Here is a 14,586-nt window from a genome sequence, read left to right on the forward strand (position 1 = left end):
AAAAGGCCGGCAGATGATTTGGTTTATGCGAAGGTTGGTAGGGTGGAAGGTGAGCACCAGGACCCGAGTTCAATTCCCGCCTTAGGCAACTGTCTGACTGAACTCATCTCTACCTACCTCGACACTGTCCTATCCCCCTAGTCCAGGAACTCCCCACATACGTTCGAGACACCACCCATGCCCTACACCTCCTACAAGACCTCCGATTCCCCGGCCCTCAACGCCTCATCTTCACCATGGATATCCAATCCCTCTCCACCTCCATCCGCCATGACCAGGGCCTCCAAGCCCTCTGTTTTTTCCTCTCCATATGTCCCCAACAGTACCCTTCCACCGACACTCTCATTCGTTTGGCCGAACAGGTCCTCACCCTTAACAATTTCTCCTTTGAATCCTCCCACTTCCTCCAGACCAAAGGGGTAGCCATGGGCACTAGTATCGGCCCCAGCTATGCCTGTCTCTTTGTTGGCTATGTAGAGCAGTTGATCTTCCGTAATTACACCGGCACCACTTCCCACCTCTTCCTCCGCTACAATGATGACTGCATTGGCGCCACCTCGTGCTCCCGCGAGGAGGTTGAGCAATTCATCAACTTCACCAACACATTCCACCCTGACCTTAAATTTACCTGGACCATCTCTGACAACTCCTTCCCCTTCCTGGACCTCTCCATCTCCATTAATGACGACCGACTTGACACTGATATTTTTTACAAACCTACCGACTCCCACAGCTACCTGGATTACACCTCTTCTCACCCTACCTCTTGCAAAAATGCCATCCCGTATTCCCAATTCCTCCGCCTCTGCCGGATCTGCTCCCAGGAGGACCAGTTCGACCACAGAACACACCAGATGGCCTCCTTATTTAGACACCGCAATTTCCCTTCCCACGTGGTTAAAGATACCCTCCAACGCATCTCGTCTACATCCCGCACCTCTGCCCTCAGACCCCACCCCTCCAACCGTAACAAGGACAGAACGCCTCTGGTGCACACCTTCCACCCGATACTCCTTGCGTTAAAGGAAATACACTTTAACTGTTACCTTGGTTCCTTGCCAGGAAAATCCTTCCCACTAGCTGGTCTACCTCTTGCTATTTCCTCATCTGCATCAACTCTCACTTCCAGTATACAGCTCAGGTTCCCACCCCCCTGCCATACTTGTTTAAACCCTCTCGAGCTACTCAAGCAAACCTTCCACCCAGGACATTGGTCCTCTTCCAGTTCAGATGCAACCCGTCCTTCTTGTACAGGTCCCACCTTCCCCAGAAGGCATCCCAATTATCTATATATCTGAAGCCCTCCCTCCTACACCATCTACGCAGCCACATATTAAGCTGCGCCCACTCCCTGTTCCTTGCCTCGCTATCTCGTGGCACCAGTAGTAAACTAGAGAACATTACTCTGTCCTGCTTTGCAGCTTCCATCCTAACTCGCTGAAATCACTTTTTATATCTTCGATCCTTTTCCTGGCTATATCATTAGTGCCAATATGTAACAAGATTTCTGGCTGTTTGCCCTCCCCTTTTAGAACCTTATACACCCGATCGGAGACGTCCCGGACCCTGGCACCAGGGAGGCAACATACCTTCCGGGAATCCCGATCCTGACCACAAAATCTCCTGTTGATTCCCCTAACTATCGAGTCCCCTACCACGAGTACTTTTCTATTCTGCCCCCTTCCCTTCTTTGCCACAGTGTCAGGCTCAATGCCAGAAAACTGACTGCTATGGCTTTCCTCTGGTAGGTCATCCCCCCCAGCAGTATCCAAAATGGTATACTTATTGCTGAGGGGAATGTCCACAGGGGATCTCTGCGCTGTCTGACTGTCCCCTTTCCTCCCCCTAACTGTAACCCATTTATCCTTGTCCTGAGCCTTAGGAGTGACCAACTCCCGGTAACTCCTCTCAATTATCCCCTCAGCCTCCTGAATGATCCGTAGTTCATCCAGCTCCAGCTCCAGCTCCAATTCCCTAACACGGTTTTCAAGGAGCTGGAGTTGGGTGCATTTCCCACAGATGTAGCCAGCGGAGACGTGTGCCATGTCTTCCACCTGCCACATTCTGCAGAAGGAGCAAGCAACTGCCCTAGCATCCATACCCAACTTATCTGAACACGCACTCAGTACTAAAGTAGAAAGCTTAGTTCAAGTTGCTATAAAATCAATAACAAACTTATATTCAATAGAGGAAATTTAGAATGAACATTACCTTATTAACTAGGTTAGAGGAGGAGGACGGGTGGGAGACACGCATGGTGGCACAGTGGTTAGCACTGCTGCCTCACAGCGCCAGAGACCCGGGTTCATAGAACATAGAACATAGAACAATACAGCACAGAACAGGCCCTTCGGCCCACGATGTTGTGCCGAACTTCTATCCTAGATTAAGCACCCATCCATGTACCTATCCAAATGCCGCTTAAAGGTCGCCAATGAATCTGACTCCACCACTCCCACGGGCAGCGCATTCCATGCCCCCACCACTCTCTGGGTGAAGAACCCACCCCTGACATCTCCCCTATACCTTCCACCCTTCACCTTAAATTTATGTCCCCTTGTAACACTCTGTTGTACCCGGGGAAAAAGTTTCTGACTGTCTACTCTATCTATTCCTCTGATCATCTTATAAACCTCTATCAAGTCACCCCTCATCCTTCGCCGTTCCAACGAGAAAAGGCCGAGAACTCTCAACCTATCCTCGTACGACCTACTCTCCATTCCAGGCAACATCCTGGTAAATCTTCTCTGCACCCTCTCCAAAGCTTCCACATCTTTCCTAAAGTGAGGCGACCAGAACTGCACACAGTACTCCAAATGTGGCCTAACCAAAGTCCTGTACAGCTGCAACATCACCTCACGACTCTTGAATTCAATCCCTCTGCTAATGAACGATAATACTCCATAGGCCTTCTTACAAACTCTATCCACCTGAGTGGCAACCTTCAAAGATCTATGTACATAGACCCCAAGATCCCTCTGTTCCTCCACCTGACCAAGAACCCTACCATTAACCCTGTATTCCGCATTCTTATTTGTTCTTCCAAAATGGACAACTTCACACTTGGCAGGGTTGAACTCCATCTGCCACTCCTCAGCCCAGCTCTGCATCCTATCTAAGTCCCTCTGCAGCCGACAACAGCCCTCCTCACTGTCCACAACTCCACCTATCTTTGTATCATCTGCAAATTTACTGACCCACCCTTCGACTCCCTCATCTAAGTCATTAATAAAAATTACAAACAGCAGAGGACCCAGAACTGATCCCTGCGGAACTCCACTTGTAACTGGACTCCATGCTGAATATTTACCATCTACTACCACTCTCTGACTTCGACCGGTTAGCCAGTTTTCTATCCAATTGGCCAAATTTCCCTCTATCCCATGCCTCCTGACTTTCCGCATAAGCCTACCATGGGGAACCTTATCAAATGCCTTACTAAAATCCATGTACACTACATCCACTGCTCTACCCTCATCCACATGCTTGGTCACCTCCTCGAAGAATTCAATAAGACTTGTAAGGCAAGACCTACCCTTCACAAATCCGTGCTGGCTGTCCCTAATCAAGCAGTGCCGTTCCAGATACTCGTAAATCCTATCCCTCAGTACCCTTTCCATTACTTTGCCTACCACAGAAGTAAGACTAACTGGCCTGTAATTCCCGGGGTTATCCCTATTCCCTTTTTTGAACAGGGGCACAACATTCGCTACTCTCCAGTCCCCTGGTACCACCCCCGTTGCCAGTGAAGACGAGAAGATCATTGCCAACGGTACTGCAATTTCCTCTCTTGCTTCCCACATAATCCTAGGATATATCCCGTCAGGCCCGGGGGACTTGTCTATCCTCAAGTTGTTCAAAATGTCCAACACATCTTCCTTCCTAACAGATATCTCTTCTAGCTTATCAGTCCGTTTCACACTCTCCTCTTCAACAATACAGTCCCTCTCGTTCGTAAATACTGAAGAGAAGTACTTGTTCAAGACCTCTCCTATCTCTTCCGACTCAATACACAGTCTCCCACCACTGTCCTTGATCGGACCTACCCTCGTTCTCGTCATTCTCAGGTTTCTCACATACGCATAGAATGCCTTGGGGTTATCCTTGATCCTATCCGCCAGGGATTTTTCATGCCCTCTCTTAGCTCTCCTAATCCCTTTCTTCAGGTCCCTTCTGGCTATCCTGTATCCCTCCACTGCTCTGTCTGAACCTTGTTTCCTCAACCTTATGTAAGCCTCCTTCTTCCTCTTTACTAGACATTCAACCTCCCTCGTCAACCAAGGCTCCCTCACACGACCATTTCTTTCCTGCCTGATCGGTACATACATATCAAGGACACGTCGTATCTGCTCCTTGAAAAAGTCCCACATTTCCACCACATCCTTCCCTGACAGCCTATGCTCCCAACGTATGCTCCTCAAATCCTGTCTTACAGCATCGTAATTTCCCTTCCCCCAATTGTAGAAACTTCCTTGTTGTGCGCACCTATCTCTCTCCATAACCAAGGTGAAAGTCACAGAATTGTGGTCGCCATCACCAAAATGTTCACCCACTAACAAGCCCACCACTTGTCCCGGTTCGTTACCGAGTACCAAATCCAATATGGCCTCCCCTCTGGTTGGACAATCTACATACTGCGTTAGAAAAGCTTCCTGGACACACTGCACAAACACCGCCCCATCCAATCTACTTGATCTAAAGAGCTTCCAATCAATATTTGGGAAGTTGAAGTCGCCCATGACTACGACCCTGTGGCTTCTGCACCTTTCCAAAATCTGTTTCCCAATCTGTTTCTCCACATCTCTGCTGCTATTGGGGGGCCTATAATAAACACCCAACAAGGTGACTGCACCTTTCCTATTTCTGACTTCAGCCCATACTACCTCCAGAGGCAGATCCCCCTCAAACTTCCTTTCTGCAGCCGTTATACCATTTCTAATTAGCAATGCCACCCCCCCTCCTTTTTTACCACCCTCCCTAATCTTACTGAAACATCTGTACCCAGGAACCTCCAACAGCCATTCCTGTCCCTCATCTATCCATGTTTCCGTGATGGCTACAACATCGTAGTCCCAGGTACCGATCCATGCCTTAAGTTCACCCACCTTATTTCTGATACTCCTTGCATTGAAGTATACGCACTTGAGCCCATCTCTGTGTCTGTAAGTAGTCCCTGTCAGTGCTACCTTCTCCACAGCCTCCCTACAGTCTTGGACATCCTGACACACAGCTAGCTTACTTGCTGGACTACAAGTCCGGATCCCATCCCCCTGCCAAATTAGTTTAAACCCCCCCGAAGAGTGCTAGCAAACCTACCCCCCAGGATATTGGTGCCCTTCTGGTTCAGGTGCAACCCGTCCTGTTTATACAGGTCCCACCTTCCCCAGAATGCAGTCCAATTGTCCAAATATCTGAAGCCCTCCCTCCTACACCATCCTTGCAGCCACGTGTTCAACTGCACTCTCTCCCTATTCTTTGCCTCTCTGTCACGTGGCACCGGCAACAACCCAGAGATGACGACTCTGTCTGTCCTAGCTTTTAGCTTCCAGCCTAACTCCTTGAGCTCTTGAATGACCTCCCCGCCCCTCTTCCTACCTATGTCGTTGGTGCCAATGTGTACCACGACTTCTGGCTGCACACCCTCCCCCTTAAGGATTCTGAAGACACGGTCCGAGACGTCTCGGACCCTAGCACCCGGGAGGCAACAAACCATCCGAGAGTCTCGCCCATGTCCACAGAACCGCCTGTCCGTCCCTCTAACTAGAGAGTCCCCTATAACTAGCGCTCTCTTCTTCTCCCCCTTTCCCTTCTGAATCTCAGAGCCACAGACCCCTTCACTGCAGCTTACACCTGCAAGGCTGTCCCCCCCAACAGTTTCCAAAGCTGCATACTTATTTTTTAGGGGAACGACTACAGGGGAACCCTGCACTGCCTGTTTCTTTCCCTTCCCACCTCTAACTGTTACCCAGCTACCTCTGTTCTCTGGCGTAACTATGTCCCTGTAGCTTCTATCGATCACCCTCTCAGCCTCTCGAATAATCCTCAGCTCATCCAGTTCCAGTTCCAGTTCCCTAACTCGTTCGGTGAGGATCAGGATCTGACTGCATTTCCTGCACACGAAGTCGGCAGGAGTATCGGTGGTCACCCCTACCTCAAACATCCTGCAGGAGGAACATTCCACCGCCTGTGCTGCCATGACTGTACACTGTCTCCAAAAACAAGACCACTGAATCAATAACCTGTGGACTTTAAAATTAGGTTAGAGGAGGAGGGTGGGAGGGAGGCCCTACGGGAGTAGGACCTGGGGTTTAGAACACACCCACTCAAATACTAATCACTTGCCTTCCCGCCCAGCTATGCGCTCCAACCTCACTTCCGCTGCCCGCTACAGGTAAGTAATTTTGAAACAAACTGTCTTACCTTAGCTGTAGTCTCCCGGGTTCGTTTTTCCTCGGCCGCTGCTCCCACTCAAATGACCGTTGGTGAATTAAAGGGGGAGTATTTATACTCACCGTTCTCCTTCCCGGCTGCCCCTCTGTTTACCGTCACTTCCTCTGCTGCTCCCGCTCTTTTTGTGAAGAGAGAAAAAAAAAAAAAAAAACGCTCAATTCCCGCCTCAGGCGACTCTCTGTGTGGAGTTTGCACATTCTCCCCGTGTCTGCGTAGGTTTCCTCCGGGTGCTCCGGTTTCCTCCCACAGTCCAAAGATGTGCAGGTCAGGTGAATTGGCCGTGCTAAATTGCCCGTAGTATTAGGTAAGGGGTAGAAGTATGGGTATGGGTGGGTTGCACTTCGGCGGGGCGGTGTGGACTTGTTGGGCCGAAGGGCCTGTTTCCACGCTGTAATGTAATGTAATCTAATCTAATCTAAAAGTTGTAGAGTCTCGGGTTTAGCTGCCTTGCTGATATATATGGTTACTGCTTTCCTTCCCGGCTGCCCCTCTGGTCCTTGTCACTTCCCCCACTGCTCCCGCTCCTTCTGTGAAAGGGAAAACACCACTGTCCGCTACCGGTAAGTAATTTTTAAAAAAACTGCCTTACCTTAGCTGCAGTCTTCTGGGTTCATCTTACCTCCACTGCTGCTCACACTCAAAATGGCCATTGGCGTCAAAGGGTGAGTATTTATACTCACTGCTTACCTTCCCGGCTGCCCCTCTGGTCCTCAAGCTTCCCCCGTTGCTCCCGCTCCTTCTGTGAAAGGGAAAACACCGCTGTCCGCTACCGGTAAGTAATTTTTAAAAAAACTGCCTTACCTTAGCTGCAGTCTTCCGGGTTCGTCTTACCTCCGCTGCTGCTCGCATTCAAAATTCTCCAGCAATTTCTATTCTTGTGTGTTTCAGATGTCCATCAACCACAGTTCTTTGTTTTGAGAAAAATCTGGAGATTCGGTTTAAATTCCAACCTGCAGATGGTAGCATTGAAATTCAATTAATAAATCTGGAATATAAGGCTAGTCTCAGTAATAGCCTTCAGGACAATTAAGCAGGAAAGAATCCTTTTAGCGCACAAGCGGGTCATTTGGTCTATCAAGTCCACACTTTCGCTCCAAAGAGCCTCCCACCCAGAACTAGCCCTCTACTCTATCCGTATAACCCACATTTCCCATATATAATCTACTTAACCTACACATCTCAAGGCAGTGTGTGCAATTTAGTATGGTCAGTCCACCTAACCTGCTTATCTTTGGACGCTGGGAGGAAACCCAGACAGACACGGGGAGAACTTACAAGCTCCTCACAGACAGTCACCGAAGGCTAGAATCAAACCCAGGTCCCTGGTGCTGTGAGGCAGCAGTGCTAACCACTGAGCTATCATGCCACTTTTTTTTAAGCCAGGTGATTGTCTAAAGCCTTGACCACACAAAAAGCACATAGAGTTTCTCGCTAATGTGAATGGGACTTTTGCTTTCCATATTCAAAACCTGATAATGTTCTAATTATAAGACCATAGGACATAAGAGCAGAAGTTAGGCCATTTAGCTCATTGAATCTGCTCCGCCATTCAATCATAGCTGATAAGTTGCTCATCTCCATTCTCCTGCTTTCTCCTTGTAATCCTTGATCCCCTTGACAATCAAGAACCTATCTATCTTAATCTTAAATACACTCAATGGCATGGCCTTCTGTGGCAGTGAATTCCATAGATTCACCACTCTTTGGCTGAAGAAGTTTCTCCTTATCTCCATTCTTAAGGTCTTCCCTTTACTCTAAGGTTGTGGCCTCAGGTCCTAGTCTCTCCTAACAATGGAAACATCTTCCCAACATTCACTCTGTCCAAGCCATACAGTGCTTCTACGTTTCAATGACATCCCCCCAACATCCTTCTCAACTCAATTGAGCATAGTCCCAGAGTCCTCAAATGTACCTCATACATTGTTTTTCATTCCTGGGACTATTCTCGTCAACCTCTTCTGAACACACTCTAGGACCAGTACATCCTTCCTGAGATATGGGGCCCAAATCTGCGCACAATACTCCAAATATGGCCTGACCAGAGCCTTATATAGACTCAGAAATACATACCTACTTTTATATTCAAGTCCTTTCAAAATAAATGCCATTGTTGCATTTGCCATCATAACTACTGATTCAACCTGCAAGCTTACCTACAGCTAATCCTGGACTTATGAAATTTCTCCTCATTTATAAAATCGTCCATGCCTCTTCTTCTTACCAAGATGCATGACCTCACACTTTCCCACATTGTACTCCATCTGCTACATTTTTGCCCACTGTCCTAACCTGTCCAAATCGTTCTGCAGTCTCCCCACCTCTTCAATGCTACCTGTCCCTCTACCTATCTTTGTATCATTTGCCAACTTCACCCGAATGCCCTCAGTTCCTTCATCTTGATCATTTATATATAAAGTGAAAGGTTGTGGTCCCAACATTGAGCCTGCAGAGCACCCCTTTCAGCATCTATCATCACGAGAAGGACCCTTTTATCCCCACTCTCTCCAGACAACCAATCCATATCCATGCCACCACCTTGCCTATTACACCTTGGCCCATATCTTACTCAGTAGCCTCCTGTACGGCTCCTTGTCAAAGGGCTCCTTGAAGTCCAGGTAGATAACATCCATTGGGTCTTCTTGGTCTAACCTGCTCATTACTTCCACAAAGAATTCTAACAGATTTGTCAGGCATGACCTCTCCTTGATGAAACCATGCTAACTTTGCCCTATTTTGCCATGCACTACTCAGTATTCAGAAACCTCATCCTTCACAATGGACTCCAGGACCTTACCCATGACCAAGGTTAGGCTAATCAGTCTGTAATTTTCTGTCTGTTGCCTTACTTCCTTTTTAGACAGGGGTGTCATGGGACCCTGCTTGATTCTAGTGATTCTTGAAAGATCACCACTAACTCCTCCACTATCTCTTCAGCTTCTCCCTTAGAACTGGCTCAAAGGTAGAAGACAGAAGGTGGTGGTGGGGGCTTGTTTTTAAGACTGGAGGCCTGTGACCAGTGGAGTGCCACAAGGATCGGTGGTGGGCCCTCTATTTTTTGTCATTTACATAAATGATTTGGATGCGAGCACATGAGGTGAAATAAACAGCGAAGAGGGTTACCTCAGATTACAATAGGATCTGGACCAGATGGGCCAATGGGCTAAGAAGTGGCAGATGGAGTTTAATTCAGATAAATGCGAGGTGCTGCATTTTGGGAAAGCAAATCTTAGCAGGACTTATGCACTTAATGGTAAGGTCCTAGGGAGTGTTGCTGAACAAAGAAACCTTGGAGTGCAGGATCATAGATCCTTGAAAGTGGAGTCGCAGGTAGATAGGATAGTGAAGAACGTATGCTTTCCTTTATTGGTCAGAGTATTGAGTACAGGAGTTGGGAGGTCATGTTGCAGCTGTACAGGACATTGGTCAGGCCACTGTTGGAATATTGCGTGCAATTCTGGTCTCCTTCCTATCGGAAAGATGTTGTGAAACTTCAGAAAAGATTTGCAAAGATGTTGTCAGGGTTGGAGGATCTGAGCTACAGGGAGAGGCTGAACAGGCTGGGGCTGATTTCCCAGGAGCATCGGAGGCTGAGGGGTGACCTTATAGAGGTTTGCAAAATTGTGAGGGGCATGGATAGGATAAATAGACAAAGTCTTTTTCCCTGGGGTCGGGGAGTCCAGAACTAGAGGGCATAGGTTTAGGGTGAGAGGGGGAAGATATAAAAGAGACCTAAGGGGCAAATGTTTCACGCAGAGGATGGTACGTGTATGGAATGAGCTGCCAGAGGATGTGGTGGAGGCTGGTACAATTGCAACATTTATGAGGCATTTGGATGGGTATATGGATAGGTTTGGAGCGATATGGGCCGGGTGCTGGCAGGTGGGACTAGATTGGGTTGGGATATCTGGTCGGCATGGACAGGTTGGATTGAAGGGTCTGTTTCCATGCTGTACATTTCTATGACTCTATGACTTTTTAACTCTTAGATGTAGTCCATCTGGTCCAGGTGATTTATCCACCTTCAGGCCATTCAGTTTTTCTAGCACCTTCTCTTTGGTGAAGTCCACCATACTCAGCTCTGCCTTCTTACTCACTTGAATCTTTGGGAAATTACTCGTGCCTTCCACCATGAAGACTGACACAAAGTAATTATTCAGTTCCTCTGCTATTTCCTTGTTCCCCACTGCTACCTCTCGAGCGTCTTTTTTTATATTAGATTACTTACAGCGTGGAAGCAGACCCTTTGGCCAACAAGTCCACATCGACATGCCGAAGCGCAACCCACCCAAACCCATTCCCCTACATTTACCCCTTCACCTAACACTAGGGGCAATTTAGCATGGCCAATTCACCTAATCTGCACATTTTTGGATTGTGGGAGAGAACCGGAGCACACCCACGCAGACACAGGGAGAATGTGCAAATTCCACACAGAGAGTCGCCTGAGGCAGGAATTGAACCCGGGTCTCTGGCGCTGTTAGGCAACAGTGCTAACCACTGGCCCAATGTCCACTTTTGGGTGAAAATGAGGACTGCAGATGCTGAAGGTCAGAGTCAAGATTAGAGTGGTGTTGGAAAAGCACAGCAGGTCAGGCAACATCCCAGGAACAGGAAAATCAACGATTCAGGCAAAAGCCTGATGAAGGGCTTTTGCCCAAAACGTCAACTAGAGGGCAAGCCATATTGGATTTGCTGCTTGGCAATGAAGATCTCGGACACTAATTGAAATGTATTTAAATCTGCTGGGACCTTTCATACCCCAGTTTGTTCAAATTTGTCCAAATCTCAGATGGTGAGCTCCCAAACTGTTACAAAGCGGTAGGTTGAATCCATCTGTTAATTAAACCAAGCACCCAGAAAAGCTCACCTCGCCTCATAATCTGTTAAAATATGAATGACAAAGAATTCCCACATTCCACTATTTTAAAAAAATCATTTTTTTAGTCTACAATAGTCTATTAAACAAAAAAACTTCACAAATCCAAGCCCCCATATCTCTTAACTGCTTACTATCTGACTCCAACTCTTTAAAAAATATACTGTTCCAATAAAACTGTTATTAAAATTACATTAACTTAATCTCAAAATCACACAGTCTCTGTCCTCTTCTGTGTCTTCACTCTTCTGGCTGCTGATCTCCCTGGTTGTCTTCTTTCTCTTTACTGTGAGTATATTTCACGTGAAAAGGTGTCTTTGATTGAGACTGTTTTCTAATTTCTTTGAGGGCAAGGTGTTAGTTTGGCAGGAGAAAGTGAGGACTGCAGATGCTGGAGATCAGAGCTGAAAATGTGTTGCTGGAAAAGCGCAGCAGGTCAGGCAGCATCCAAGGAACAGGAGAATCAGGAATGAAGAAGGGCTGATGCCCGAAACGTCAATTCTCCTGTTCCTTGGATGCTGCCTGACCTGCTGTGCTTTTCCAGCAACACATTTTCAGTGTTAGTTTGGCAGTTAGCTCTCCAGCAGTTTCTTCCCTATGGCTTTTGCTCACTGACCAGTTTTCAAAATGTCCGCATTCTTATACTGCACCCCCCCCCCCACCCCCAACATTGATCGTCTCATTGGTTTGATGTTGGCAAAACATTAAATTCAAACTTGATTGGGTTTTAGCAAGCATCCTGAGGCATAACAGACTAATTGGTTAAATTAAAATTGTTATCAAAACAGCAACCAAATTGCAGGTATCCAGTTCACTGCCAAATGTTATGTATTTTCAATGTTCGAGTACACTCTGGGACTGCCATCTAGTCATATACGTGGGCACTTGTAATCTCTCAGTTCAGAAAAGCATTCTTTTACTTTTAGAGGTACAGTATGTACCTTCAACTTCATAGCACTGAATAAAAGTGAACATTTTCATGTTTTGAAGGCTTTCCAGTGTCTAGTGGTACCACATTGAATAATGAATAGATGTTAAGCTACATTGGACATTAGAGAAAGAATAGCACTCCCTTACAGAGGTTTGCAAATACTTTTCATCAGCTTTTTCAGATGTATTATGAGATATATCTGCTCAGGTGGGAATTTAACCCTGGCATTAATGATCAGTGATAGGGACAATACCAAAATGCCAAGAAAGCATGTGCATGGCAATATAGAGGTGTGGTACATAGCTAATGGGACATGCTGAGGAGAATTGCATGAGAAACCTCGCTAGAGCTTACAGAAAGAAACCCTCCATGAAACTGTCCAAAATTAGCCAATTTCTGGTTTCTTTTCAGCCTCAAGTTGAAGCAAATTTTTATCATATTGATTCCTGATGAAGCGTTTATGTCTGAAATATCGATTCTTCTGCTCCTTGGATGCTGCCAGACCTGCTGTGCTTTTCCAACACAACCACAATGTCCACTTTTGCATCTCTTTTGCCCTTTATATATCTGAAGAAACTAAATATGTAAGTTAGCTCTCTGAGTTTGAAGGTTTGTTTTCAGATGTTTTGTCACCACAACTAGGTAACATCATCAGTGAGAGTCTCTGGTGAAGCGCTTGTGACATGTCCCACCTCTCTATTAAAAGTGTTTGATTTCTTAATGTGGGTAATGTCATTTCCAGTTCTTTGTTTTCAAGAGAAGGTAGATAGGATCTAAATCAATGTATTTATTAATGGAGTTCTGCTAAGAATGCCATGCCTCTAAGAATTCTAATGCGTCTTTGTTTCGCCTGTCCTCGGATGTGGTTGTTGGCCCAGTCAAAGTGGTGTCTTTATTTGTCTGTATGTGTAGAAACTAGTAATAGTGGATCATGTCTTTTAGTGGCCAGTTGGTGTTCATGTACCTTGGTGGCATGTTTCCTACTAGTTTGCCGGATGTAGTGCTTTTTACAGTTCTTGCATAATATCTTGTAAATGATATTAGTTTTGCTGGTGGTATCTAATGGATCCTTTAGGTTCATTAGTTGCTGTTTAAGTGTATTCATAGGTTTGTGGGCTACCGTAATACCAAGGGGTCTAAGTAGTCTAATGTCTTGTTGCAGCTCCGTTTGTGGGTGTTGGGATGATTGCTTTTGAAGTTAAGTATTTGGTCTGTGTTTTCTTGTTTTTCTGTAGACGCTGGTTTGAAGCTCACCGTTAACTATGTGTTCAACTGTCACCTCTAGGAATGGGAGTCTGTTGCTGTCCTCCTCTTTTGTAAATTTTATGCCTGTCAGGATATTGCTACATCACACTGCAGCACCCAAGAAAACAAAAATCCAAAGAAAAATATCTATAAAAAGTTTTCAAGAAAACTATGTCCCAATAAACACAGTCCGCCAATTCCTCAGAAATAAACCCAAACAAGCAGACACAATGCCACCAAAATCTATAGCCACATTACCTTACATCAAAGACACATCAGAAATGACTTCCAGACTACTCAGACTTCTTGGCATCATGGCAGCCCACAAACCTACCACACACTTATACAGCGACTAATGAACCTAAAGGATCCATTAGATACCACCAGCAAAACTAACATCATTTACAAGATACCATACAAGACAAACTAGCAGGAAACATGTCACCAGGATACATGAACACTAACTGGCCTCCAAAAGACATGATCCACTATCACTAGTTTCTATACATACAAATAATAAGGATACCACTTTTGACTGGGACAACACACACATCCTAGGATAGGCAAAACAAAGACACGCACGAGAATTCTTAGAGGCATTGTTTCTAACCAGAGCTCCATCAATAAACAAAACACATTGATTTAGATGCTACCTATCTTCCCTTGATAAAAAACCAGAAATGACATTACTCACCTTAAGCAACCAAGACTTTTTAATAGAGAAGCGGGACATGCCACCAGCGCTTTACCGGAAACTGTGATGATGTTGCCTCGTCGTAGTGCCGAAATGTCTGAAAACAAACCTTCAAGTTCAGCGACCTAACTTACATAATTTTTATCAACCTGAGCTACAAATCTTCTCAAAAATCGCTAACTAAAGAAACTCTTACAGTCTTTCTCGATATTACTGGCTAGCTTACTCTCATATTTAATCTTCTTTTTCTTATTGCTTTTTTGCTGCCCTCTGTTGATCTTTGTAAACTTCCCAATCCTCTGGTTTCCCATTGCCTTCACCACATTATATGCTTTCTCTTTTATTTAATGCTATCCCAGACTCCCTAGTCAGCCATGGTTGCCTCATCCT

At 46.1% G+C, this 14,586-nt stretch overlaps 1 protein-coding gene across 1 annotated transcript in view; it reads left to right on the forward strand.

The window, feature by feature from the left end:
• Window positions 1–14,586, forward strand: part of LOC140453953 (dynein axonemal heavy chain 8-like) — a 1,210,036-nt gene that overhangs the window by 529,842 nt on the left and 665,608 nt on the right. The window lies entirely within an intron of this gene.

The sequence above is a fragment of the Chiloscyllium punctatum genome, chromosome 3 (assembly GCF_047496795.1).
Source record: "Chiloscyllium punctatum isolate Juve2018m chromosome 3, sChiPun1.3, whole genome shotgun sequence".
Lineage (NCBI taxonomy): Eukaryota > Metazoa > Chordata > Chondrichthyes > Orectolobiformes > Hemiscylliidae > Chiloscyllium > Chiloscyllium punctatum.